The sequence below is a fragment of the Pezoporus wallicus genome, unplaced genomic scaffold (genome assembly GCF_028554395.1).
Source record: "Pezoporus wallicus isolate ANWC-B61680 ecotype Strahan unplaced genomic scaffold, APGP_CSIRO_Pwel_v1 contig_3486, whole genome shotgun sequence".
NCBI classification, from domain to species: Eukaryota; Metazoa; Chordata; class Aves; order Psittaciformes; family Psittacidae; genus Pezoporus; species Pezoporus wallicus.
The window spans coordinates 7,306,082-7,311,678 of NW_026642292.1; positions in this window are offsets into that span (position 1 = coordinate 7,306,082).

Sequence of the window (5,597 nt, forward strand, 5' to 3'; positions counted from 1 at the left end):
GTAAGAAAAAAGAGTATCAATAAGTAGTGGCTCAGCCAACTGGCTTTTGATCGCTCTTGTAGCCAAGGTAACAATCTTTGGAACTAGTGATAAAATACTGAGTCTTATTTGCACTTTATGTTGGGGGGGAATCTAGCTCAATGGAAAGGAGCTTTACAAGTTTAAAATCTGTGGCAGACTGCTAATGGGCAAGGAAAGATAGTGGAAATCTGAAATTAAATTGGATCTTTGTAGAGTGTCATCTTATGGTCTGTTCCCTGTGGGCCTGTTCATGTACTGCTCATCACTTTGCTGTGCAGAGCATTGGCTCAGCTTTTTGATAGCATGACTTTCCAAACAAATTTTTGTCTGCACAGTCATTGCATTTCCTGGAATTTGTTTGCTTTTCAAGAGTCAAGTTCTAGCTGTGCAGTTGCACTGTCCTTTCTGTCCCAGGATGGAGGGGGACTTAGTTATGCATCTGTCCACAACTTTGTAAAACCATTTCCTTCCTGTTCTGAGTGGGATGGGTTGTATTTTCATGGTTTGGTAAAGGAGCTGTTTTCTCCCAAAAGTTTGGTGAACTTGGAAGACTGATGGCACACAACGTGTTAGCACTAAAGGCCAATGATAAATAGAGTTAAGTGTTATTTTCATGACTTCTCCATCTACTATGTTTTGTACGACACAGGCATGAACCTGAAAGGAAAAGTATGTCTGGCTGTCTGACAAGTGTATGATAAATAATGGGTAACTTAGACTTTATTTCTGTGCTGCTTATCCTTAGTTAACACACTTGTTTAACTTCGCATGTGTATGTAATTTACATGAAACAGCAATTCAGATCTGTCACACCAGATAACTACTTCTGCTGTGCCCAAGCTGTGAGATCAGTTATTCAAATGGCAAAGCACAGGTTTTGTTTTTTTTTTTGTCTCATTTTTTTTTAACTTACTAGACTCAAAGAGTAACTGGTGAGCTATCTTCAGTCTGCCTAAGCTTCTGTGACCAGCACTTACTATGCAGTTCAGAATAGCTGTTAATGAAGCTGGGAGCTGGCAGTGGATGTATTTATGACTCACATAATTGTTCTCAACCTAATGCACAAGACAAAAATGAATGCGAGTTGAGTGTGTGTCAGACCCTACTAAATGTTCCAGACAGACGCCCTCTTCAGTGCCCTGTGTTGCTGTGCCACCAGCCTGCAGTGGGAAAAGTGGTCTGTCTGAACCGCCAGCCCCTGCACCACTTCACCATACAAAGCCAGGCTGTTGTGGTAGTGATGGGTCTGCAGGCTAGCTCTGTTGCACTTGAGCTGGGGAATGAAAAGGTAGTGTGCAATGGCAGCTATTAAACATCAGTAACAGAAGGGTAATGGCTGCTTAGGACAGAAAAAAGACCCCAAAACTTTCATGACATAACAAATATTAATAGAAGTGGAGGTTTTTTTAGCAGTTCTCTCTCAGAGAGAGAGAGAGAAAAAAAAAAAAAAAAGAGCTGGGCATCCTTCAGCCTGTCCTTGAATTTTGAATGTAAGTACAGTAGTGCTAAGAAACCCCTCATTCTCTCTGGCTTCTCCCAGAGATCCAGCTATGGTCTTATGGGCTGGACTTCTACCTGACCATTATGCACCTTAAGAGAGCAATATGAGGGAACATGTGACATATATTCTTACAATTCAAGACTAGAAAAAGGTGAATAATCTGATAAATGTCCTTTAACGTTAGGAAAAATATTATTCTACTACAGTTGCTTCTAAGTAACACAACATAGACTTGAACAAAACTTGACAATAACTTGAAATTCTCATTCTGCAATGTTCATGTGGGAGGAGAAAGAGTTGAGGCTCTTCCCTGAGAGTGAGGTAACCCTCTGAAAGATGGGAGGTGTTGAAATGGGGGGCTCACAGGATTATTATTTAAAAAATGGGGTGCGTGGGGAAAGCTGACCTTTTCTATTGCTATGCAAAGTTGAAAATGGCATGTAAATTTAACTCTTCTACACGATTTTAAAAGGGGCAAAGACAGCTAAACCAGAGCAGAGCAAGGCTTGCTTTGCTGTTAGAAACTGTAACCTTAAAAACATGCACTAGAAAGAGATGCTGGTACACATCTCCCTGGAGCCTAGAACAGCAGAAGAGCAAAGCGGTGGGTTTGAAAGGTTGAAAAAGAAAGGTACTTCAGTTACCACTGGTGCTACCACCTGGCTTCAGCAGTGGTCAGCAACATGTGTGTGGTGGGTAAAGCATGGAGCAGTATAGATTCATTTATTGTAAATAAAGTACACATTTTCATTTTTAGCCAATATATGTCTGATCTAGGTAGAGCAGAAAGCAATTATTCTGTGGCAGAGAGCAGCCTTTCTTTATTAACACATATAATTAAGTAAAAAAAGTTGAGGGCACAGGAGTTTGCAAACAGTTCTCAGTTCTCTATTCTAGCCCTTTACCCTGTTTCCAGATCAGTGGGATGATCTCCTTGAAGATGCTGTAGTTTAATGGGGGTGAAGGGGTGTTGGTCATGTAGGAATCCACAAGCTTGATGTTTTCTACACAGGTTTCTCTTGTCTGTCTCTGGAATTGTTGCAAGCTGTTCTGCAAGAATGATTTTTTTCTGAAGAACTCTGGGAGAAGCAGGTTGCTGCTGTAGGGAGGGCATTTCAAGGAGACTTTCCCTTCCTTGTGTTTTGTCTTTGTGGCAAACTGTTTGAAACATCTGGCTAAACAGCACTTGTCACCAAGTTGTGAAGAAGAGTGGTTTCTCTAAGGCATTTTAGACCTCTGAAAGTTTTGCTGTTTGTTTTTTTTTCCCTCAACCTTTAGATAATGTGCCTTCATCATTCATATCTATGAAGATGTTACTTGCCACACGTGTGTGTCATTTAAGATTTTCATGGCTCTATGAGAAATATGGTTGCCTTTCCAAGTGTAATTGCATTGGAAAAATATGCAGAGCCACCAGGCCACAGTTTCTTACAGGTGGATTTTGTTGTGCAGGGAATAAAAGGCCAGGAGACAGTGCTGAAAATCTAGAGACTATTTTTATTCTTAAACTTATAACCACTGGCCTTTTGAGCAAAGTAGCCTCTAATAAATCTTCCTTTCTCTAGATTACTTCTGCTTCTATGAGGAATGGTCTCTGCAAAGTAGTATCTAAAATGACCCACTCTTTTTTTTTCCTTCTCTTTTTAAAAGTTTTAATCCTTTCCTATTTTTTAAAATGTTGGAATGTATTATATATATTTGTTGTTGTTGCAAAATAGCTGGCTCTAACACCACTTGCATATAGAAGAAAATGTATCTATTTGCAGGCAAATAACTAGTTTTACTTTGACTGTGATGTACTCCCAGCAGATATCTGAGAGTGAGTTATGACTACATCTTCTCTTGTCAGGTTGTATGCTGGTCAACAATGCTGGCACTTTGCATCAGATCGATATAGAACCCCCAGTAATATTTTACAATGCATCACATTTTGTGTTCCTGTTACTATTAAAATCAAACACAAAAACAAAACTGTGGCAGCAGTCAATAAACACTGGGTCGTGTTAAATGTCCTGTGCACCTCTATTCAGTCTTTTGTCATTCCGTGGCTAGGGCTGTGGTGGGTGGGAGCAGGACCACACAGTTGGGTGAAGGGTGGTGGCGCTGCACAGAGGTGACACTGAAATCTGCTGTTTGGGAGAGTTCTGTTTGCTGCCATCAGCCTGGTACATTTCTTTGGTCATTTCCTGCTATTTTGTAGTTATTTACCTTGCTAGCAATCCTCCTCTTGAAATGCCTATTTGTTTTCACACTCCTGTTGAACCAGATAACATTCTCATGATTCATTTGTTGTCCGATAAGTTTTATTTATAACAACGTTCACATCCTCCCTCTGCTACTTTTCCAGCCTGAATCCCACAGTTTTCTTTTGCAGCTGTGGGGGAGGGTTCTGCCCACTCCCATTAACATTGCAGCTGAATGAAAGCCAGGACATTTTCAGTTGTCTGTTAAAGTGCTGTGGACTTTCTTGATTCTTTTGCAATATTGTGAACAGTGGGAATTCTCCCCCCCCCCCCCCCCCCATGTAAAAGACGCTTTCTGTTATGGAGAGCTTGGATATGACTTTTTTGTTAAAGAGGGGAGAGAATTCTGGATTGTTTGCCACTTCTTTAAGCATTTCTTTTCCACTGAGGAGTGCTTAGAGCATGTGGTGAAGACCTAAGTAAAGCAGAAAAGTTTCTCTTCTAAGCAGGCTACTCCTCGAGTAAAGGTTTGTAGGGACAGCTCAAGAAGCAGTTGGCCATTGGCTATCCAGCTGCCAAGAGCTTGTCTTTTCTCTGAACTCTGACTAAACTTTCTCTAAGCAAATATGTTTGCAGTAATTGTTATCTTACAGCTATTTAGGGGTCTCTTTCCTCCCCCACCTACCCAAAGGGATATGGCTAAATATACTTGCCCTGACAATTCCCATGACTTTTGAGAATGCATCTGATATTAGAGGTTGCAGTGAAAATTACGAAGTAGCATGACAGTGAAAGAGAAGTTAGTAAAAATTGATTCCCCTTTCCCACATAATTTTGTCTCTATGGAGTACTTCTGACATTTGGTGAAACTCCCATCCTCTTTCACAAAGCATAGAAATGTGTGTTTTTAAATGTGTCTTTTGGAAAGAGAGGATAATTTCATTTGCATGTGTGCTTATTTTAAATAATGCTGGACATGGTAAATAAACTACATTAGCCCAGCCACAGTCAACAGCAGTTCTCATGTGGTGGCAAACCCACTCAGTGTTAAGAGTGGAGGTCTGCTGCTTTGCTGGAGACTCACAGTGGTAAATAGTCCTACTAGAGGTGAGAGAGGAGGCAGTTTGCAGTCCCTGATTTTAGCCAACACCTTGGAGACTGATTTAGCAGGAGTGGAGTCAGTGTGGCTGCCTAGTCCCAAGGTTTGGGAAAGTTGTTAATCTGGCTGGCTCTTAAAAGTGTTGTATTGGGTGGCTGGTGAGAAACAGGGAAAGAAGGACCTTGTGGTCTAAGCTAATAAGGTCTCTGAAGATCACTTGTGATTACATACAGCTGTTCTTGGTTCCTGTAATTTTGACACTTTCTCAGCTCGTACCTGCTGAGTGTCTTGTGCTTAAATGCCTCAGAGTAGCAAAATCAGAATGGAGGTTTAAGCTACAGCACTTAGGGGGGAAAGAGATCTCTAAACAGTAGAGCCAGCACATTTAAACATGTTTCTATATCTTAATGTGTCCCTTTTTTTCTCAGCTGTGTCAGTCTGTTAATAAAAAATACTACCTCTCCTTACAAGCCTTGCCTCTCTCATACAGTTATTATTTCAGTGACTTCCAGAACTGTGGACTTAAAGCATTTTCCTCCTCCCTGTTGCCTCATGAGCTATGAAGCATTGTTGCTGCTTGATCTTTCAGACGCTATAATGCTGTGTGCAGTACAGAAGATTTCTCAATTGAGAAATTGTCCAGTTTAGCAAAGAAGCAATGGGAAGGGATGGCAGTACTCAGAAGAGATCTCCTTTGCCCTGTAGAGCTGGTGCTGTGGTAAGTGTCCTGTTAACAGGACACGACAGCAATAGCTGAGAGCTGACCTGGCTGGCACAAGAGCTGGCCACATGG